Source organism: Camellia sinensis, chromosome 13 (assembly GCF_055761805.1).
Source record: "Camellia sinensis isolate YWXY chromosome 13, ASM5576180v1, whole genome shotgun sequence".
Classification (NCBI taxonomy): domain Eukaryota; kingdom Viridiplantae; phylum Streptophyta; class Magnoliopsida; order Ericales; family Theaceae; genus Camellia; species Camellia sinensis.
Window position 1 is genome coordinate 74,809,821 of NC_138973.1, and position 25,145 is coordinate 74,834,965.

The following is a 25,145-nucleotide window of genomic DNA, read 5'->3' on the forward strand; positions in this document are numbered from 1 at the left end:
ATATGTAATAAATGTTTAAGACTTAACTGTACAGTTATAGTTTGGGATTTGGTCCATGACATAGATGTTTGTGGATATGTCGCATGTATATATATTTTGTTTATCAACGTGACTTATGCATAAAGTCTTTTTGTATTCAGACTGTCACAGCTCATTGGACATCTTTTATTTACTGTTTTGGCTTCCGCCAGCCCCTTTACTTTGTAATATTGTTAAGTAGGCCTTCGGTAATCATAAATTACTGGCTGGTTACGGTGCTAAACCCATAGGGGCGGGTTTGGGTCGTGACAGTGCAGCTCCGACTTCAACGTCTTTGATGGCGCTATTGCCGACTTTCAAAATTCTTTTACCCACTCAGATCTTGGGGAGCTATTCTTCCTCAAGAAGGAAGTCTCTCTTTTTCCTAAGGCCGACAGACCTTGGCTTCTTTGTAAGTGAGGTATCATTGGATTCATTTGAGGTAGGCCTTTTCTCGGTCTCGGCCAGCTTGGAGATCGGCACAAAGTCTTTAAGATCCTTTTCTTCATTAAAAGAGATGGCTGTGACTTTAGCCTTTGTCTTGGCCTTCTTCACCTTCTTTGGTTTTTGAACAGACTGAGAGGAATGAGTAGATTGGACTGTGACAACATCAAGCAATTTGGCGGGGAAGTCCTCGGTGACTGCTAGTTTATGACCCATCTTCTCTAAAGTGGCAGCGATGGTCACTCTGGTGACAAGTTTGAATGCAGAAAGAGTGTGACAACTTAGCTGTTGAATTAATAGAATGATAAGTAAACGAAAATATTTAATTTTATAGAGGTATATGATAAAATGTATTTTAATTTAAAATTAGGAATTATTGTGCAATTATTCTATTAACTAGGGTCAATGTAGAATTAAGCAAATAGTTTGTTGTAAATAAGCTCAATGTGGATAAGCTCCAAAAAAAAAAAAAAAAAAAAAAAGATAGAAGATAAGCTAATAAGCTTGGATTGAAGAAACTGCCACGTGGTATCACCACGTGGTCAGTTTGGTCCAAGGGTGATACACCAGCCCTCTATAAGTAGGGTTTGGGTAAAGAGGAGGGACCAAACAAAAAAGGTAGTTAGTTAGTAAAGGAGGGTGTTTCGGTGAACGGAGAAATAAAAATAAGGAATTAATATAAATGTGAGTTATATTATACATTGGATTATCATAAAATGTTTTACATATATTTTGAGTTACCATGGTATATTTTATGCAATATTTATAAACTATGCTAATGTTTTAGTTATGTTAATAATTTTATGAACCCCATTTGCTTAAATTAAAACTAACGGATATGATTTGACAATGATTATGTAAATATTTATATTATGAGTACCACCACGGGGGTCTTATGCCTTGGGAGACTTAAATAAACCGTTGGCTTCTGATTGGTCACTCTGTGGCCCTATTTGTCATGGATCCGTTGACCTTTGTTCTGATTGTCACTCCAGTGACCTCTGTTCTGTTCTGTACCGTGGTTATGGTTATTTAGCAACATAATTTTTGGATTTTAGTTTTCGCCACTTAAATAATTTGTTTATTCAAATTAAGTTATGTTTAATGTTTTAGTTTAAATAACTATCCATGACTATTTTGTAACCCCTATGCTCTTGGCATAATATCTCTCACTCTACTATGTGTTTATAGCTGTTAGCCATTTCATGTGATGAAATGTAAGAAATGATTGTAACCCCATGTAGTGGAACCAGCACGAAACTTGATGCCGACATTTTATTTATTTATATATAATAATTGTCTGTCACTGAATAATAAAATTATAAGAGCCCGATGGTTGTATTTCCTTTTATTAAAGTAGTGGGATAATTAATAAAGTTAATTATTTTCTTACTTTCATTTTGCCTCCACCTGCGCCACTTAATTTGTTAAAATGAGAATTTATTTGTAAGTTGTGATTCTAGCCTTAAGCACATGGGGTTGGGTCGTGACAAAGGTGGTATCAGAGAAAAATTATATATCTAGACATTAATATTTCTAGAATATGTTGACATTAGAGACCTTTTTCTATGCACCATAGTTAATTGTTATGTGATGTAGGGATGTGCGAGCCAATTCTCTGTGAGACATTTTGGAATGAGCTCGAGACCCGGAGTTTGGAGGGAATCTTAGGAGCACACTATACCCCCGCCTCGCTAGAGGGATTGGGACACTATGAGAACATAGTTAGACAACTACACCTGGGCCTCAACTAGCTGATGGGTCGACAAGTATATCTGCAGGCCGATCCTAATGATTTGACACACCTATCATGGAGACAGAGCCGTACCTGTACTCGAGGATAGTATCTTGGACTTACCTACATGGTCGGCCTTGCTCTAGGACTAGACTGCCCTCACTACATAGTTGGCCCTTTGCCTCCAAGTTATGTGGAAAAAAGGGGAAATGTTTTCCCTGGTAACTACATACTCACCATCGTCCCCAACTCCGTGGACATAATTAATGTCTAGAATGTTGATTTTAGTAATGAATTAACATATGTCGAGACACCTGGGTGGATCGTCGACTGAGCATTTTTGGAATACCTACAGTCTGTCCCCGTTTATATAGTTCAGACAACATAAGTTTGTTTCAGAGTGATGTAGCTAAGATGGGAATTCAAGCTTCTTATGCAGAATAAAGATGTAGTACTAACGCCATATGTGTAAAAATATTAGAAGTGGTGTTTATATATATATATGATGTTTTATGGGATGCCATGCTTCTTAAATTACTAAAAATCTTACTTTGTAGTAATGGTCAATGATGGTAACAAAACTGGGTCATTAATCAGTTGAATAGAGTCAATGGAAAGAATTATGGAAAAAACAGTGACCAGCTTTTTGTAGACCTTGCAAACCAACATAAACAATAGAATGCCAAGATGACGAGAAAAGCCAGTTACGATAAAACAATTCCAGGATCTAAAGCCCACCACATTGACCGATAGCTCAAATCCACTGATAGTAGAAGCCTAGCTCAGGGACATGGAGAAGATTTTTCACGCGCTGCCTTGCACAAAAAGGAAAAAGGTAACGTTTGCCACTTTCACTTCAAAGATGATATGCAAGAATGGTGGCTTCTTACCCTAGATAAAGAGGAAATCATGACTTGGGCAAGATTCTTGGAAGTATTTTATGAAAAATACTTTCTTGATTCATTGCGAGAACAAAAGGCGTCGGAATTTGCACATCTAAAGTAAGGAACGATGTCGGTGGCCAAATATGAAAGCACATTCAATTAATGTCATAACCCGGCCCTCTTATATGCGTTACATTGTTTTTAGTTACCTGAATACTTACTTATTCAATGTGAAATTCCATGTAGAGTTATGCTTACATGTGTGAATTATTTGATCATGTTTTTCTATCTGTTGATTATTGGAACACATCTGTCAAAATTAAGATGTTAACTTGGAAATTTAAAGCCGTAGAAGTGCGATAAACTGAAATTGAGTATGTGAACATGGTAGTGGGAATTTTCATAGCCATTTGGGAAATTTAATTAAAAATTTACTTTGTCTGATTCGCTAAGGCTCGTTTGGCAAGTCTAGAAGTTAAAAACACTCATCTCTTTATATATATTGAGTGAAAATTCTAGAAAGCACCTAAGAGGGAGAGAAAGAAGAGAAAAAGAAAGGAAGAAGAGGGAAGGCAACAAATTTGGAGATTAAAGAACTTGTTAGGAGAAATTGAAGAATCCAACTTAAAGTGAGTATAGGTCATTAGTAAACTCTCAATTCCCCTTCAATTGGTTTGAATTAAGCTTTGAATTGAAGTATCCTCCCTCCATGACAGCTAGGGTTATGATTGTGAATAATTGAATCTCATAAATGACCATGTACCTCTTGAATGTGTATAATGGGAAACTTAATCACTTGATCTCTCTATGTTTTGCCTAATCTCACTCTTTTGTATGTTTGAATTCATATAAATGAATAGTGAGGCATTTGTACATGTATATCTACATAGTGAGAGTGGGGGAATCATGGAAATTTTGAGGTGTAAGGGCCAAGGAGCTAGAATTACATGTTTATATGTTTATATGCTATGTTTTTAGTGTAAATCTACCTTGATTTTGGCTATGTGGCTACCCCTTGTGAACTTAGGATTTTTGAAGTTTCGGACAGAAAAACAAGGTAAACGACCGCACGTGCAGGGCCCCTGGCCGCACGTGTGGGAGACACGACTGCACGTACGGGACTCACAGCCGCACATGCAGAAAACAGGGGTGAAGAGTAGGACTACACTGCTAAAAAGGCACGTGCGACCCGCACGTGCGGTGGGGACTTCCGCACGTGCGACCCAAGTTGAAAAATTCTCTAACCTTCTTTTGTCCCATTCGACCCTCGGAATGTGTTAAAATGTCCATTTGATGTTTCAATAATGCATTTAATTACATAGAACATAACGAACTGAACGTTTGGGGAATCAAAAGAAATTAAGGAAAGATAATATACTTGAGGTACTTACAAGTTATATGCTTGTGTAGGGCACGTGCAGGAGGGAACCAATGCTCATCCGTACCACTGTGAGTGATAGTAGTATAACAACATCCTTTATTCACGTATGGTATTCAAATATATTATTTCGTATTTAATCCACCTCTTGTGAATAATTTATGTATATGCGTTGTGTTTAATGGAGCATTTAAAATGACTAAACATTAACTTATGAACTATGGGCCTAAGGCCGTTTTGTATTTCATTGGGCCCAAGACCATTTTGTATTCTGTTTGGCCTGAGGCCGTTTTGTTATTAGAGTGGGCTTAATGCCATTTTGTGTTACATTGGGCCTAAGGCCGTTCTGCTCTAAGTGGGCCCGAGGCCATTCAGAAAAGGAAACAAGGCTAAGGCCAACCTGTCATCTTTGAATAAGCGTTGTTTACTTATGTTACATTCTTAATCTATTTGTATGACTATCATTCACTGAGACTTGCCCACTCTATTTTTATGGATGTTTTGTAGGTAATCAATTGGCGGGACAACCTTAGGTCAGCCCAGAAGCCCTTTGCTGAACCTGTTTTGTTGAGTCACCTGAAGTGACTCTTTTGTTTTATTATGGGAAGTCCTTATGATAACGTGTTTTGTCATAATTCTGGGGAAATAGATATGTATATATATGTTATTAACGCTTAGTTTTTGGGTTGTTTCCCTTTTACATTCAGTAATGTGAATGGTGCATGGAATGTTATATATGGGTGGTACTGCAATGTGATCCTGGCATTTAGACACAGCTCGATGAATGTTTTATTTTTCTATTATTTTGCTTCTGTTCAGGCCCCGATATTGAGTGAACTTTAAGGAAATAAAATTGAGGCTAAGGTTAGGCCGGTCATGTCCAAACTTTTAGGAGCAGGTTTGGGTCGTGACACTTAACTAGCCCAATTCGCAACATATGCCATTCCTACCGAAGCCCAAAAAGCTAGGAAGTTCAAAGCCAGCTTAGATGATGACATCAGAAACAAGATTGAAGTTCTGAAGATGCCAACATATTGTAGCTGGCTTTTCGTTGCTCTTCGGAGGGGTTTAGTCTCCTCAGATATGATAGCCTTACAGTTCGTACTCTCGTGGTTTTGAATCTGGTTTTACAAGTGCAATGTGAAACAGAAAAACACAAGAGTCCAAATTCGGCAAATCTTTGAAAAATTAATTTTTAATTAAAAATGTCAAAAATGGACCGCATTGCCAGATTTTAGAGTCGCAACCTAAATATTTTTGAAAAATTTAGGAAACCCATGATTCATGCCAAAGGCCACTTGTCCGTCATAACCAAAGTGTCTGAGCTCGGGAACTTAGGTATGAGAGGGGAAGGTCATGAATTGAGCACTCCACTCACCCGATCAAAGATCGGTCTCTACTAATCATGATATGATTCTTATGTACAGTATATGCTCTTGTTCCGATTATTATGATATCTTTACTATGTGATACACACAAGTATAGAGTAGTTCACCCAATTTGGAACGTTTTGATTTCATGTTTGTTTTGAAAAGTGTTATGAATATGTCTCACTTGAAAAAGTGATCTCATATGTACATTAATCAAATCATCCCAACTTAATTGAAAAAGCATTCTTCCATCAGCATTCAAGATGTATATCAACTAAGCATTTAGCCTCATGGTAAAAATGTTTGATATGGAAACACCAACACACGTGCAATATGTTAAAGTAAGAAACGCTCACCTAGTACTCAATTGAGGCAAGCCAAAATAGAAGAAATAGTTAGAAAAATATATACTCCAATATGTAAATGACTAATGCAACACATACAAAATGTAACTAATAGGCTCGGTTTATTAACATGGCAGGGTAAGTAAGAAATGACAATATGGTTAGAATGATGAACCGAACCTAATGCATGCAAAAATGGGTATTTACACATGGGAATGATATGAAACCAAAATATGGATTCAACCATCTTAAGCGAGTAAATAAAAAGGAGAAAGACATGGGGTTAGAAGATATATACAATATTAAAAATTTGCCCTCATGCAAGACGGTCCGAATAAATGTCCTAATTAGCTAAATATTACAAACACCAAATGAATAAATAAGCTAAATTAACTAGCTATTACAAATTCGAATAAATTGAATTAACTATTTACATTACACTAATTAATCTAAGAGCTACAAGCTAATGAGTTCGAATGGGAGTCGAAGAACCACACGTGCAACTGAGAACATCCTCTCGAAAACTCCTCTGTTTTGTTGCCAGATTTTGTTCTGTTTGCAGCTAGAAAATAATTATGCTTTTGCCTCAACTTCGGCTCTGTTCGGTCATGAAAATGACACTAGTTGTGCCAAAAGAATGGCCGGCCAGCCTTGAAAAGTGGTCGACTGGATGGAAGGGTGGCCGGTTGGCCACTATTTTTGGGCTCTGCCCTACTGTAACAGAATGGAAACAGAGCAAAAACAAAGTGTTTTCAAAGGATGTTTGTCCCCTCTACCTCTCCCTATCATGGAACTGATCAAGGGAGAAGTAGAATTGGTCCACAAACCATCATTCATTGTAAGGTTATTGCATGATGATATATGAACCAATAGGTCAAAAAGATCCATGAAATGAAATGAAAGACCAACAACACCTCTTTCCTATCATGGAGTCACCTCAAGGAAATGGGTGGACATTGCTCCTTGAATCATTAACATCACTAAAAGTATGTAATGATTCAAGACTCAATAGGTTCAATTAACGTCCGATTGGACCCGACTTGATTTTATTATCTTGTTTTACCTCTTTTACCAATTTTATAAGCCTCTTTTAACATTACCTTTCCATTACCTGATTCATTTTGTCCGAAAGTGAGAGTTATGTCCACCAAATGAAGAGAAGTGTCAAACAAGAAATTATCTTTAGCATGAGAGAGATGTAATACCTTGGTAATGAACCTCTAAAGAGATTAAACTATTAAGCATGGTAGGTCTCTTTCTCATGCCTTAAACAACAATCAATTGTTTGAAATTAAAAAAAAAACAAGAAAGGTGGACGTTGCACAGATGATTATTACAAGTGTGAGTATATATATATATATATGAAAACTATAAAATAAAAGCTATTAACTCAAATAGATTGGTGTCTAAAGCCTAAACCACCAAATTTATGAGGACTTATAACAATACAAGTATGATATTCAAAGAACAAACTAAATAAACACATCAAAATAGTCCCAAAACTCACAAAATAGTGCTGGAAAATTAGTTTGAAAAGCTAGAAAAAGTAAGCAAAAGAAGAGGAAAACAAAACTAGTAAGCAATCCAAAGGACGGGTGGCTAATCCCTCCACTTTTTGGACCTTAAAATCATATGTTCTAGCCTCTGAAACCTTTGAAAATCGGTAGCTAAAAGTTAGGAAACAAGTGAGAAACATAAGGATAAAAGCTTATGGAATAAGGTTCAAAGAAGAGGTGGTTAACCCTTCCATCTTTGACAGCTTTAAATCACAAGTTTCAGCCCACCAAAAACAGTCCAAAACAGAGTAAAAACAACAAGAAAAAGGTAAGAGAAGAGTAGGCAAAAGGTGGCAAGAGTTATACCTTTGAAGAGAAAACACTTTTTTGTTTACAAACCACAAGATGTTCACTCTTAAGGATTGAAATTTCAGCTCAACAACCTCAGCAAGAAGCCTTAAAATATTGGTTTAGGAAGTGTATATATATTGCAAGATAAAGAGAGAGAGTGCTTAGCAAGATTTGGGCTCTTTGAAAATTTTTCTAACCTCAAATCAAGAAGGGTGGGCTTATATATATAGAAAAACAGGTGCCTCTGTCAGAAATATATATATTGGGCCAGTTGATGCAGTGCATGCACGTGGGGGGACAACTGGCAACAAAAGATCTACCAGCCAAGAAACATGGCTGGTCGGCCATGTAGAGGGACGGCGACCACTAAAAATTGGCCTGCCGGCCACTTATTGGCCAACAAGCCTCTGAGTGGTCAGGCTGGAAAAAAAATTAGTTTTTAGTCCAAAGGGGGTGTAAGGTTTTAGGCTTTAAAACTCAAAACCGAAGCTTCTTGCTGAAGAAATTGAATGGTTTGTATAGCGTATTAATTCATCATTAAGTGTTCAAAGTGCGACGCTCAAGTCTTAAGGGTAGTCAAAAATAGGGTGTCTACACATATGCAGAAGTGGTGGATCAAGGATACATCGTCGAAAAAGGAATTAAAGCCTCGTGCTCCAGAGAAGCAAGTCAAAAGAAACGATTTTGGGAAAAAGGCAACAGAAGATTTAGTATTGCGCCTTCCAAAAAGGTAAATACGTGCTTAACTAGTAGGGATGGCAATGGGCCGGGGTGGGGCCGGGGATCACACTTCCCATCCTCGATCCCCGATGGTGAAAATTTCCCTGGCCCCATTCCCCAACGATAAACCTATCACTATCCGTGCCCCTACCGTCTAACAGGGATCGGGTTTCCCCGACCCTGAAAATTCCCTGGCATTATCAATATCATCATTAACAGATCTGTCTATCATCAGCATCATCATCATCATCATCAACAACATAACAGATTCAAACAACAAACCTGGAATTATGGACTGAGAAAATGAGATCAGTGATATAGAGACTTAGATCGACGATAGAAAAAATGAGATGCAAGGTTTTTGTCCATTTGAGTCGATGTTGTCATCTGTAGATCGTAGTCTGGACTAGCGGTGGTGGTGCTGTCGGTGACTATGGTGTGTATTCAGCGACTGAAGATGAGAGATAAGAGAGCAAATGAAGTGTGAGAGACAGAGAGAGGTGGTGGTGTCGCAATGTCGGTGATTGTGAGAGTGAAAGAGTTGAGAGAGTTAGAGAGTGAGAGAGTTGAGAGAGAGAAGAACGAGAGAATGAGAGAGTTGAGAGAGTCAGAGTGTGAGAGATCTCGCCGATGACCAAACACTCTCTCTCTCTCTCAGCAAACAATCCCATTTTTGCATATCTAAAGTGGGTTTCTATCATCGCCAAAATACAGTTATTATCATCTCTAGCCTCTTTCCTCTATCTTTTTTCTCATTTTCCACTTGTTCAAGGCTTAACATCTGTGTTTTCTTCATCTTCCCATTTCCATCTCTCTCTCTCTCTCTCTCTCTCTCTCTCTCTCTTGTGTTTAATTGTTTGGTTTCACTCTTAAAATGCCCTTTTTGTGAGATGCTCTAAATCTCACACCATAATCCTTTCAGTTTCCTAATTCCATTTTTTAGATCTCTTTTTGGATTCTCCAAACTTTACCAATCTAAAACAACTCATTTTTCAATCATGAAAAGTAAAGTGTGTGTTCCTTTAAGTAAATCCCAAAATGGGTTTTTTGTTCCATTTTCAATCTTTGATTGCATTCCTCTCCAACAGTAAAATCTCATTCTTCAAACTAGTTAACCATATCCAATTCTGTTTCTTTTCTCAATCTTGAAAAAGTAAAGTGAGTGTTTCTTTTAAAAAAAATTCGAATTGGGTTTTAAAAAAATTTCAAGAGTTGAGAGAGTCACAGAGTGAGAGAGTGATATATATATATATATATATATAATACAACTAACTACATATATAGATAGGCAGGGATGGTTCGGGGAAATTTCGGGGCGAGCCAGGATGGGGCTGGGGCCGAGAGAACCTATCACCGTCCCCGGCTTGAAATCATCAAGGATGTATTTTTCAATACCAGCCCCGGCCCTGTGGGGAATAATTTTTGGGAAAAACCCTATTTATCGGGACGGGGTGGTCCGAGTCCCCATTTGGCCGAGTTCATATTGTCATCCCTATTAACTAGTCCAGGCAATCAAGGTCCTACTAACCCCAGATATGGCACCATTCCAAATTGCCTTACTTGTGGGAAGGCTCATTGGGGACGATACCATCGAAGCACGGGAGCATGCTTTAGATGCAGTCTAGTTGGCCACTTGCTGCGAGATTGTCCAAAGTTTACCAATCCTATAGCAGACCCCTATGAACCAACCCCAAAACCCATAGTACCTAAAGGAGTGAGAAAGAACCAAAAATGTCAAGGAAGTGCTTTTGTCTTAGCGCCTGGAAACTCAGAGGTTACCGAGAACGTTGTGTCAAGTATACTTTCTGTCTATGGTCATTTAACTCACATTCTCATTGACTCTGGTTTAACTAATTCTTTTGTTGCACCACACTTTTCTTCCAAGTTAGCATCGACACCCGAACCCTTAGAATATATACCGTCTGTGTCTTTCCTTTATTATAATTCTGCTTTTGGTACTAAGGTGTACAATGTGCAATATCATTAAAGGGCGAAACCTTATATATAGACTTGATTTCCCTTCGTATTGGTAACTTTAATGTGATCTTAGGAATGGATTGGTTGGCTGCCATTCATGCCTTTATCGATTGCAAAGCCAAAAAGGTCTCCCTTCGGTTACCAAACCAACTCGAGCTTGTTTTTGATAGAACTAGAGTTTCCACCCCTCCATGTGTTATATCCTCTATAACAGCCCAATGACTTCTAAGGAAGGGTTATTGTAGTTATATCTGTTATGTGATCAATACTTAACAAGAGGCCCCCACACTTGATGCAATCCCTGTGGTTCGAAAATTCCCAGATATTTATTCTGAAGACCTACCTGGTATCCCGGTTGACCGAGAAATCGGGTTCACCATTGAAAATCAAGCTGATACACAACTAATATCAAAAACTCCTTACCGTATTTGAATGACAGAATTGAAAGAACTGAAGGCCCAAGTCCAGGAACTACTGCACAAAGGCTTCATTCGACCAAGTACCTTGCCCTGGGGAGCTTTAGTACTGTTCGTAAAGAAAAAAGATAGTACTATGAGATTGTGTATCGATTATCGAGAATTGAACAAGGTTACCATCAAGAATCGGTACCCCCTGCCATGAATCGATGACTTGTTCGATCAACTTCAAGGCCCCTAAGCATTCTCGAAAATCGATTTGCGTTCCAACTATCATCAACTAAAAGTTAAACCGGAAAGCATCGAGAAAAATGCCTTCAGAACACGTTACGAGCACTACACTATCCTTGTCATGTCATTGGGCATCACAAATGCTCCAGCAGTCTTTATGGACCTCATGAATTGGGTGTTCAAACCCTATCTTGACGAGTTCATCATTGTCAACATTGACGGCATTCTCATATACTCCAAATCACCAGAAGATCATGAACACCACTTGTGAAGAGTTTTACAAACACTATGTGGTTACAAACTTTATGCCAAGTTGAAGAAATATAAATTTTGGATCACTAGTGTACACTTCCTCGATCACGTCATTAACAAAAATGGCATCTCGATTGACCCCCAAAAAGTTGCAGCAATCGTGGATTGGTCACGACCTACTAAAGTGTCTGAAATTCGAAGCTTTTTTGGTCTAGCCAGCTATTACCGATGCTTCATTCAAGATTTCTTGAAAATAGTATCACCCTTGGCCCAGCTAACTCAAAAGAACACACCCTTTGAATGGACTGACAAACAGAAACGTTGCTTTCAAGAGTTAAAAAGCAGACTTGTAGAGATGCCTTATACAATGGTTTGGGTTGCGTTTTTATGCAAAATGGAAAAGTCTTTGCATATGCCTCACGTCAACTAAAAACTCACGAGACGAACTGCCCAGCCTACGATCTAGAATTAGCTACGGTGATCTTTGCTCTCAAGATCTGGCGTCATTATATCACGGACTAACCAGTGAAATTTACACTATCACAAGAGTCTTAAATATTTGTTTACACAGAAAAAACTGAATATGAGGCAACAACGATGGCTAGAATTTATGAAGGACTACGATGTAGAGATCCATCACCATACAAGAAAAGCTTATGTGGTAGCATACACATTGAATCGAAAGACTAACAGAAGTTTTGGCATGTACCCTCGTCCATTGAGAGATTAATGGACTGCTCGCCAACATAATCGTGGAACCCACGTTGACTGAAGAAATTATAGCACACCAATGTAAAGATAAACTTTTGAAGAAAAAGTACGAGGAGCAGAGAAGTACGCCCGATCCTGACTTCACTATAAGCAATGGGATGCTAAAATTTTGAAATCGAATTTGCGTACCCGATATTCCAGCGCTTAAAAAGAAAATATTGGTAGAAGCTCATAACTTGAGGTTTGCAGTCCACCCTGGCAATACAAAGATGTATCACGATCTGAGGGAACACTACTGGTGGATAGAAATGAAAAGAGACATAACAACCCACGTCTCCAAATGCCTGCATTCTCAACGTGTTAAAGCAAAACATCAGAGACCTACAGGAATGTTGCAACCACTCCATATTCCTGAATAGAAATGGGAGCACATTACTTTAGACTTCGTGGTCACCATAGTCCATCTTGAAGAATGATGCAATATGGGTTATAGTAGACTGATTGACGAAGTCAGCGCATTTCCTACCAATCAATATCACGTACTCCCTTAATAAGTTTGCCACTTTATACATCAAGAAAATCATTCGATTGCATGGTACACCAGTTTCAATCGTGTCTAACTGAGATCCACCCTTCGTATCTTACTTCTTGAACAAATTGTAAGAAGCTTTGGGAACAACACTGAAGTTTAGCACTACTTATCACCTGTAAATTGATGGACAATCTGAAAGAACAATCCAGACTTTGGAAGATATGTTACGTGTCTGTGTGCTAGACCTCAAAGGTAATTGGGATAAGCACTTACCTTTAGTAGAATTTGCCTATAACAACAGTTACCAAGCAAGCATTGGAATGGCCCCATACGAAGCACTATATGGAAGGACGTGTCACTCACCCTTGTGCTGGATGGAAGTTGGAGACAGAAAGTTATTGGGCCCTGAAATCATGCAAATAACAAGTGATAAAATTCAACTTATCTAATAGCAAATTTGCATGGCTCAGAGCTGCCAGAAAAGTTATGTAGACACACAAAGACGAGGTTTGGAATTCCAAAAAGGAGATCATGTTTTCCTAAAGATCTCACCAACAAGAGGGGTCATCCGATTTGGAAAGTGAGAAAAATTAAACCCACGTTATATCGGACCATTCGAAATACTAGAAAGGATTGGCCCTGTGGCATATCGCCTTACACTACCACCTGAACTATCCAATGTCCGCAATGTGTTTCACGTTTCGATACTTCGATGGTATCTTCAAGATTCAGAGCATGTTATCAATTATGAGAACCTGAAAGTTCAAGGAGATCTTTCTTGTGAAGAACAACCAGTGCAGATTTTCGATCTTTCTTATGAAAGCCTTGTAGAGAAGTCATCGCGTCGAAGAAGCAACATGGGAAACTGAAAATCAAATGCGGGCCAAATACCCACATCGCTTCTATTTAGGAGGAGAGAAATGTGACACTTCAACTGTTGAATTAATAGAATGATAAGTAAACGAAAATCTTTAATTTTATAGAGGTATATGATAAAATGTATTTTAATTTAAAATTAGGAATTATTGTGCAATAATTCTATTAACCAAGGTCAATGTAGAATTAAGCAAATAGTTTGTTGTAGATAAGCTCAATGTGGATAAGCTAAAAAAAAATGATAAGCTGATAAGCTTGGATTAAAAAAATTGCCACGTGGTTTCACTACGTGGTCAGCTTGGCCTAAGGGTGTTGCACCAGCCCCCCTATAAATAGGGCGTAGGCAAGGAGGAGAAACCAAACATAAAAGGTAGTCAGTCAGTAAAGAGGGTGCTTCGGTGAATGGAGAAGTAAAAGTAAGGAATTAATATAAAAGTGAGTTATATTATAGCTTGGGTTATCCTAAATTGCTTTACATATATTTTGAGTAACCATTGTTTATTTTATGTAACTCATATTTATAAAATATACTAATGTTTCAATTATGTTAATTATTTTATGAACCCATTTTGCTTTAATTAAAACTCACGGATATGATTTGACAATGATTATGTAAATATGTATTTTGTGAGTACCACCACGGGGGTCCCATGTCTTGGGGGATTTAAATAAACCGTTGGCTTTTGATTGGTTACTTTGTGGCCCTATTTGTCATGGATCTGTTGACCTTTGTTCTGATTGTCACTTAAATCATTTGTTTATTCAAATTAAGATTTGTTTAATGTTTTAGTTTAAATAATTATCCATGATTATTTTGTGCCCCCTATGCTCTTGGTATAATATCTTTCACTCTGCTATGTGCTTATAGCTGTTACCCCTTTTAGGTGAGAAAATGTAAGGAAGGATTGTAACCCCATGTAGTGGAACCAACACAAAACTTGATGCCAACATTTTTTTTATTTATATATATAATAATTTTCTGTCACCGAATAATAAATTCATAAAAGCCCAATGGTTATATTTCTTTTTATTAAAGTAGTGAGATAATTAATGAAGTTAATTATTAGTTTAATTATTTCCTTACTTTCATTTCGCCTCCACCTGCGCCACTTAGTTTGTTAAAATGAGAATTTATTTGTAAGTTGCGATTCTAGCCCTAGGCACCCGGGGTTGGGTCGTGAGAAAGAGTAGGAGGTGGGTTGGCAGGATCGTATGCTGGAGTGTCGACACCTTGGCGCTTCTTACTACACGTCCTCCCAGTAGGAGCGTTGGTAGATCAGCGGTGACGCCGACGTTAAGCTGGTGGAACGTGTTGGGATAAAGTCAAAGTTGACGGCTTGTCGGCTGGGTATGAGTTTAAACCTTGATATGTTCTTGAAGAGGCAATTGGCGTTGATGCGGAAGGTGAGGTCTTGCTTTTCTATGAGATGTCGAAAAGTGGGAATCTATATGTTGCAGTGTAGTCCAGGAGAAAGGGGGCTTGTCGGGCTTAGGGAGACCTAAACAAAAAAGATGTTAACTGGTCAGCAACATGATGAAGTAAAATACTTAAGCAGATAATGGACAACAGGTGTGTGTTCCAAGGATGACTTACTTTTATGGTCTCCTAAGATGCTTCTGGAAAGTGGAAAGAGATGGAAATCATCGTCTTGAGCAAACTCCCAGTTGTCCGAGACAGTAAGATAATCATCTCTCGCACCCTTGTTAGAATCAAAGAGGTCGGCGATCATCTTGTAGGCTATGTACCTCGGTTTCAGGTAGTAGGTTATGCTATTTTTGGATTGAAGGGTGCACATTGTGTAACAGTATTAGACATCCTGAATGTTTAGCTGGGCTCTATGTTGGCGATTGAGTTCGGCTATACCATTGATTACATGAAAGGTGTTGATGGCTAATTGAATGGGGTTCAATTTGTAAAAGTGGAGCATTTTCCTAAATAGGATGTTAAGAGGGAATCTAATTCCGCCCTCTAGGATTGACACTACGGGGAAGGGTATGTAGGTATCACCCAGCATGATGGATTCATTTTCACCAGTGAGTCTGATATGGACATTAGCTGGGATATTGTATTCTCGGTGAAAGTTCTTTATCTTACCAGTGTTGTCTACCCTTCACCTATGCATATCTATGACCTCGACTTAATGGTTTTGGTATTGATTTATATTAAGGAATGTTCTACGAACCTCAGCGAAACCCCAATAAGTACTGGGGTGAATATTCTAGAAATCTAGGGAGGATTTTGGGGCACAATTTGTTTTAATTTCCCTAGTGTATGATGTTCTAGCAAAACCCAATCCAAGTCTATGTTTATGCAAGAACAAAAAAAATGAGCAAGAATCGGATAGAGGAATCTGGAAACAAAAAAAGGAATAGGAAAAATGGATTCAAAATCTGAAACAGAGACTAAAATACAAGAACATAGAAAAAGAAAGGACATATTCAAGACATCAATAGATTCAAGTGTAAGAACTAGAAGAGGATGATTTAGGATAATCTGGTGCCAGTGTGCAAAAACCATAAAAAAATGATGCGCAAAAGGCATTATATAGACATAGAAAACATGAAGGCATGTTCAAGAACATGAAGAAATTCGAAAACGTAATGGAACTGAAATTAAGAAGAATGGAAAACTTACAAAGTGTAATTGGAGGAAGGGACATCGAAACTGTGTTCGCTAGAGTCAGATGTTGCGTTTGACCGGAACGGAATGATGATTTGGTCACCGAAAAAGATGAACAGTGGTGGTTGCAAAGAAGTTTCAAGGTTTGGTAATGGAAGTTTAGAGAAAGAATGATGAATGCAAAAGTAAAAAGATAGAAAAAGAGGGAGACAGTTTTGATGAAAAATAAAAAGGTGGCAATGAATCATTTCAAAAGCCTAGGGAGATATGTCCATATTGACATTAGGCGGTGTGGTTCAGGGACGAAGCGCGCGTCTGACACGTGACAAGTACGCTCCAATCTGGTAATGACACGTGGTTGAAACAGTTGAGATAATTATGTAAGACAGCTCATAAGTAGTTGGGATTGTTGATATTCTTGAATTAGTGAGTCATGATCTCAACTAGTAGTATGATCTCGATTAAGATGTTGGTCTTGGATAAAAGAACGCGGTTGTCCTTGATTTTTGATGAGTGGACATTTGAGTCTTTGTTTCTTGACGCCGATGAGTCATGATATCGGTTAGAGGAGTATCTCTAGTACGTTGTTTAACTGACATGTTAGAAGATCAAACGATTTAGGTTCCATCACCTCAAGTTGCCGAGATAATAGAACCTAGGGACAGTTGTGGGGATGTACTTTTAGAGTCGTGCCATGTGGCCGAGGTGTTGGGCGAGGGGCCACGTGGACAAGCTAGATTGCCGAGTTGATTGTGGTATTGCCGAGATATGGTGTGATAATATTGAAATCTGAGATATTTGGATAGAGGACAAGAGTCCTAGATAAGTGATGCGCTTAGTTCGGATAAGGATGAGGCTCTTGAGGAGTTCATCCATATCTTACTAAGAGTTCGAGATAAGTGTTGAGCTTGAGTCCTATAAAGTGAGACTTCTAGGAGACGAGGACACTGTTAGCTATAAAAGTAAGACACCTCCATTGGTCTAAGGTACGCTTTAATTGAGAGTTGTGTTACTTGTTTGATATCTTTGAGAGATAAATTGACTAACTTGATCATCGGAGTGACCCAAGGTAGACGAGCCACCGTGATATACTTATCTTCTTGTTGGCAGGTGTTTGGTTTAATCTATTCTACCGCGTACTCTCCAGCTAAATTCCTTTTTTGGTTGTGAGATCAGAAATCAACACTCACAGTTGCATTTCAGTAGAGTAGTGAGAAAAAAAATTATACTTTCGTGCATGGTATAAATTTAATAATGTGCTTGGTGAAATTCTTCAAGTGTATCAAAGTTGTACAAAAAAAAAAAAAAATTATTTGTATTGCAATTTTTTTTTCTACTCCATATATTTGTTGCAGCAACCTTGTATAAATCTTACATATATATATATATATATATATAAATAATATAATTAATTATAATTTTTTACTTAAAAAATAAAGTATTCACGAAAATAAAATTTAAGTAAAAGAAAATATCATTTCCCATGAAAAAATATTTCTAATATAATTTGTAGTATAAAATAATTGTATTAGAAATTGGAATATAATTTAGCAAGGTGTAGGATTCCATCAGTACGATTATGGCGGCAAATAAATAGAACTGTTCATGAATAAGCTCGGTTCGGCTTGGTTTGTTTAATAAACGAGGCAAGTTCGAGCTCGAATATTAGGCTGATTTAGTAAATGAGCCGAACTTGGGTTCACATAAGTTCTTTATTTAAATTATATAATAAATATATTATTTATATATTAAATAATATATAAATAATAATTTATTTTTTTTGAGTCGGGTTGGGTCGAGCCGAATTCAAATTTTATTAATGTTAATGAGCCGAGCAGAGCTCAAGCTAAATTTCATATCGAGCCAAATTCAAATTCAATAAACAAATTCAATAAATAAACGAACTGAATTCGAATTCAGCAAAATTTAGCTCAACTTAATTCATTTGCCGCCCAAAAATGACCAATACAAAAAAGTTGAGCAGTGGTGCACATTGTTCCTCATGAAACACCAACCAATGAAAGCCAAAAATATGGGAGGCTGACATCAGCGATACATGAGATAGGTAAGAAAAATTATTAATGGATTATCCAGTGGTATTATTCACGTGGTAATTTTGACTAGTGATAAGTAGTAACAAACATTAACTGGTCATCCTTTAATTACTCACTAATTACTTAACAATCCTAAGTCAATGTACCTTGTAAAATTTTTTACCATATGATTAGTTTGAAACACTAAAAGTATTGTCAAATGATAATCTAAAATTATTAAATACTTACATGATATATAGATAGGAACCAAGAGAGAAGTATTGGATGGTGATTTATTGTCGCTTTGATGATCCAATTTGATCATTTTTTAGTTATATGTAAATTGTCAACAGAAAAAATTAGATCAATCAGATAATTGTAATTTATTTTTAAAAAATGAACAATAAATATGATTTTAAGAGTTTTTTTTAATGATTTTAAAAGATACTCTACACTTTATTAAAAACAAATGCAATAAAATTATATAATTATATTTATTGAATCAATCTAATTTTTTTTCTACTATCTTATATATAAAAAACTAGAAAATCAAGGATTAGAACATCAAAATAGATAATGTTTAATACTTCTCACCTATTGGAATGTTATATTCCTTAAAAAAAAAGGGGATTTTTTTTTAGGTCCCTAATATTAAGATTTTATAACATAAATGACACTCATTATTTTCATAATGTCTAAGGTCCCTCAACATCAATCCAGAAAATTTCTCTGGACACATTGCAGAGAAAATTCAAAATTTCTCTAAACATATCACAGAGAAAATTTTAAATTTCTCTGGACATATCACAGAGAAAATTCCAAACAGGGCAGAAAAAATTGAAATTTCACTGGATTCAAACTCTTTTAACATATATTGCAAACAAGTCAGAATCCTTCAAACCCCAAACATTTGTAATCTCATGATGATCTTAAAATTTATTCAAAACCAAACCATTGCGCATCATGGTTGGTGAGCATTGAAACCAAGAAATATACATAAGCAAATTATAGGGTTCGTTTGGTTTGTATTTCTGAAAAAATTTTGGGAAATTTTCTCTACAAATAAGTTTTTAAAGTAATCAAACCAAACAAATTTTCCTAAAAAAATTTCTCAAAACTTGTAAACCAAACAAGTTTTCCAAACAAATCTCTCTCTCACACACATCAAATCAATCACTTTTTCCAAAACTCTCTCTCAAAATAATTTTCCAAAACATCTTTTGAAAAAAATCAAACCAAACAACTTTTCGTACTTTTTATCTCTAAAACACATCTCTCAAACACAAACCAAAGAAATTCAATCTATACCAGAGAATTTCTCTGGTTTAAACCAAAAAAATTTGGTGGAGATGAGGAGAGAGGGATTGAAGAGAAATAGTTAAACACTTGGCGCGCATAAACATGGATTGAACATTTCAATTCAGAGAAAATTGAACAACCAGAGAAAAGTTTAATCCAGCGAAAATTGAACAACCAGAGAAAAGTTCAATCTAAAGAAAATTGAACAACCAGAGAAAATTGAATTACTCAAACACTAAAAATAGAGACAAATAGTTACCAATTCCATAAGCTTCAGAGCCAGAAAGTTTGTTAGGCCAAGTCCTCAATGACATTTGAAATTTCAATATTCAGATTCAAAGAAGACTCATTCTTGACTTCAATCTTCGGATCTCTGAAAATGTTTGCAAATACTCCACTTCCATTAACAAAGGTCTTGGGGAAAATTACTTACCATGAACATCAATCCAAGCAATCGAACATCACTCATAGAGAAATTCGGGTTCACAAAGAATTTCTCTGGTCGAATTTTCTTTAGACTTCACGGAGAAATTCTGGATCAAATAAACTTTGGTTCACAGAGAATTTCTCTGGTCAAATTTTCACTGGACTTCACATTGAAATTCTCTCCAAATCAGAGAAATTTGGTTTAAGGTAGGCAACATAGTCAACTGAGATTCGTTCTGCTTCCACTGTCTCAATAGTGTAGCTTCAAAGGACAAAAATAAGCTGCGGAATCCCATCTATGACGTGCAGCTCACTTTCATATATAATCACTGGAAAATCTTTCTGTGACAACCCTCACCTCTACTTAGTGCTAGTCCATGATTAAGCATGATAAGTAATTGAACAGACTGAAATTCTGAACTAAACACATGAGTATGTTACTTGATTGCATTTTCTATCTGTTTGACTATTAATTGATCTGTTCATGTTTTAAGTTCGAACTGCAAATTGAAGGCCTTATCGGCGATCCAATCTGAAATTGATTTGTATTATATGTTAGTTAGAATTTATGTGATTTTATGGTAGGTTTAATTTAAATTTGATTGGGAATGATTAAATTGGATTAAATAATGTAAATCACATTAGTTCAAGTTAATTACCAAAATGCCATTAGTGGGCCACTTTCATAAACCATCTTGAGACTTGATTATATGTCAATTTGTTCATCTTCTTGAGGCCAAAATCGTGAGCAAAAGAGGGAGAGTAAGAGGAAATTTAGTTTATCAAGAACTTGACTTGGAGACTTAGAAGATTTGGAGGATAATTGCATATTGAGCTTCCATATCTTGATATTCAAGACCTAAGGTAGGAAATCATCTTCTTGATTGTGAATTCTAGTTGTATCTTGCATGGTCCATGGTAAATTAGTGTTTAGATTCAAGAATTGGTTTAAAGAGTTGAATTTGAGAGTGAATTCATGCATGCATGTCTATACCATAGCATTTTAAAGTCATTTTCATGAAATTCCCACATGCATGTTTCTATTTTGGTTTTGATCCATAAATTAATCATATTCTTGAGGTCAAACTTGCATTTTATCATGTCTTAGAGCATAAGAGTTCATGGAAACTCATGCATGTATGAGTTTTGCATTGTTCTTCATGTTCTTGAATTTTGAGTTGAAGTTTGTGTTTAATTGACTTACCTTTGGGCTTGATTTTCCAAAATTGATCTTTGAAACATGTCATATTATGGGTTTTAAAGTGTTTTCCAGAAAATTAGCCCAAAAGGATCGGATTTGATGTTTGAAAAGTGGAGTTTGTGCTTGGAGGTTCAATCTGGAAATTCCAGATTTTGGACCCACGCTCGAGCGTAGGACTTTACACTCGAGCGTACACTCTGAGTCTTGCACTTCCGCTCGAGCGTAGAAAGTCACGCTCGAGCATGAAATGCGTGTACCTAGAAGTTCATTTGTTTTGCAGTCCGCTCGAGCGAGAGAGTTCACGCTCGAACGAGGACCTGAGTCTCACGCTCGAGCGTGGATCGAGCGCCCATCGAGCGTGATTTTTGTGCATCCAGTGTTTTTGTTAGAGTTTGTAGTCCGCTCGAGCGGGAAAAGTCACGCTCGAGCGGAGCTCCTTTGTCTGCATGTCCGCTCGAGCGTAGAAAGCCACGCTCAAGGAGACCCCTGTTTTTTGAAAAATTCTGAAAAGTGTTTTAAAGTGCATCTTTGCATCCTCATTCCATCATAGGCATTCCTAGACCTAGTTTAAGGCATCTTAATGAGGATATTGATGTAGAACCACACCAAGACAAGATAGGGGTTAAATTATTAAACCCAAGTGTGTAACTTAGTGTGTGTTCATTCTGTAACTGTGTAGGGTTGGCATCCGAGGACGCTCATTAGCTGCCTATAGCCCAGTGCTCTGTGAGTAACAATGTTGTAAAGATATGTTCAATCATGAATATTTTCTGAATGATCTATTGTACTGCTTTCTGAAATGATATTTCTTACTGAATGAATGTTTGTCCTATTTGTGCACTGAATTCGTGGCATCCATAGCAATCTACTGTTACTGTACTATTACTGCTACTGTTACAGAGATCTCTGTCGGTTCCCATGTTTGGAGCCATTACTGTTTACTGTTGTGATGGCCATCAACTGACTGTTCGGTCTGTTAAAACCTACTGCACTGTTTTGCTATTGGATGTACCACATATAACTACCATGATTTCTAAATGACTGATATGACTGTTTAATGACTGAAAGGACATTCATTCTTAACCTCTTTACACAGTTGTTATTCACTAGGCTTTAGCTCACTGTTTATATTTATATGTAGGTGTCCAGGCACCGGATCAATGCTAGGAGCGTCGGGTTAGCTCTCGTTTTGTCAAGCCAACCGTTGTGCCTCGCTGTGAGGTTCCATGTCTATCCAAGCCATGGTTGTTTTGGGTGTGTTCCAGACTCACCCTTAATGTCTTTGTTTTGTAATAGATGTTATAGACTTCTACTGTACAGTTATGGCACAGGGATTGAATCCCTAACTTGTACGTACGTATATCTGATATGTAAATGTGTTTTGGTTGCGAATGTGATTATGTTCGGAAAAGTCTTTTTGCATATAAACTGTCACAGCTCATTGGACATCTTTTATTACTGTTTTGGCTTCCGCCAGCCCCTGTACTCTGAATTGCTATCTTTACTGTTAAGCAAGCCTTCAATAATCACTGATTACTGGCCGGTTACGGTGCTAAACCCATAGGAACGGGTTTGGGTCGTAACACCTTCTATGTATGATTGATTGAAGGGTTGAGAAGAACATACATGCGGCTTTTATTAATATCCATCAAAGCTTTGTGTATCTGCATATTTGCTTCTAGGGCTTCACTTTTAATTGAATACCATCCCAATATATAGAAATTGGGAAATACTTTCTTATAAAGTCCTTGCTTTTTCTCAAGGAAGGGTTGATCGAGAGAAGGAGTGAATGGATCGGAGAAGAGCTCGAAGCTGTTGAAGATCTCGACCGTGCGTCCCCTCTGGACGCCAATGACGTAGCCAAAGACCCACGGCGGGAAAGGCGAAGTGGTTGCTTCGTTGACGGCGACGTGAAGTGGTTGTGATTGGGACTTAAGACGAGTGTAGTGATCGGAGATGTTGAGGATTACGAGTGGGCGGAGCTGGAATGTTAGTTCATTGCTCGATGATGATGTCATTCTTCTCTCTCCTACCTCCGATGATCAGATCAGATCAGACCGACTGACTTCACTCTGCTTTTTTATGGTTGATTGATTCCCAATATATAGAAATTGAAAAATACTTTCTTAATATCAAATTTCTCTATAATAGATGGGTGTGAGTTGAGGGACCTTAGATATCAAAAAATAATATTGTGGATTTCTTCCATTACTAAAAATGAGAGAAGAACCTTAGACTAATTTTTCTTAAAAAAAATATTAAAAAGGATTCAAAATTTAAAAGGTAAGGATTAAATATTTCTTATATACTATCTCAAATTTTAATTTACAGCAATACATTATTTGAATTCTAAATATTTTTCGAATTATTATTATTATTTTTAAATATAAAGCATTTGTAGGTGATGCATATACAAGACACGGGGAGAGAGAGTGTGTCAAGCGGCGGAGAAAGCATGGTTTATAGGACCACCTACCACCTTTTTTCATTTTGTTTTAACAGACAAAAAATAAAGTTATAATGTGACCTTTGTCTAAACCCCCACGTTCTCCCTAGCTTCGTGAAATACACGCCCACACTCTGAAAATAAAAAAAGAAAGGACTTGAAACCATATCAATGACATCATCGTTTAATAATCTTTTATTTTTTATTCTCAGTATATATAGATACTTAAAAAGAAAATGAGTGGGAGCACTAATTAGTGCTATCACTAATGATGTGGTAGCGAACCTCACCAGGAATGATTTGATATTTTGACTTTGGTATTGTATTTTTTTTCTTTTTTTATTGAATATCATGTCATTAGTGTTGTTTTTAGAGTTTCAAAATTAGTGATTTCTATGATTGTTGTACTTAAAAATTGTAATTTACCTTTCACATGATATGATTTTATTGTGTATTTGTAATATTATATTACGTGCTTGGCTTCTCTCCACTAGAAAGGAGAATTCGGCATTGATACTTTTTATCTAGGTACATGTCGGTAATTTAAATCATTCAATATAAAAAATTTATTGCGTATATTATTTCTGTAAAAAATCACGTTGATTGAATATCGATAATTACTTAATTAGATCACATTTTCAAACTAAATTTCAAATATAATTTTTGAAATAAATTACGACATAAATACGATCTAATCACGTAATTATTAATATCTCATTAATATATTTTTTTATAACATTTAACAAATTCTATATATTAAACAACTTAAATTATCGACATAAATCTAAATTAAAATCTACTAATACCAAACTCTCCACTCCAATAACTTAAAAAAAAACAGCAATGATTCATCCCACTAAAAACATCACCACTAATAACACTAATGCATTAAAAAAGTTAAAAAAAAAAAAAAAAAAACTCCAAGACCAAAATATCACATCATTAATGGCGAGACCCACTACCACCTAATTAGTGGGAGTACTAATTAATTCTCCCATACATTTTTCTTAAAAAAAAAGCCAACTCCTTATATTAAGAATATTATCGTTACACTAAAATTTTTACTCCACACTATTATAGCTAAAAAGGTGTACCACACAGACTTTATGGAAGTGGTGGTGGTGGGTTTTTTGGAGTTTGGCACTATTTCCAGAAACAAAAGAAAAAAAGAGGGAAGATGCGGTCCCGTGTTTAGAGAGAGAGAGAGAGAGAGACAGGGAGAAAAAGAAAGAGGAGAGAGATGGTGGGGATGCTTTAATGGGGAGAGGGGGGTGTTTTAATTGGAATTAGTTGGAAAAATGGACCACCTCATCTCATGACCTTTTCAGGGGTCTTATTTTGGGAACAATTTTACACTGCATACCTAGGGTCTGGGCATCTATTCT

General features: G+C 36.7%; 1 pseudogene; it reads right to left on the reverse strand.

The window, feature by feature from the left end:
- Positions 1-369: 369 nt before the first annotated feature.
- LOC114281788 (COP9 signalosome complex subunit 6a-like) lies at positions 370-23,332 on the reverse strand (annotated as a pseudogene).
- Between the last annotated feature and the right edge of the window lie 1,813 nt (positions 23,333-25,145).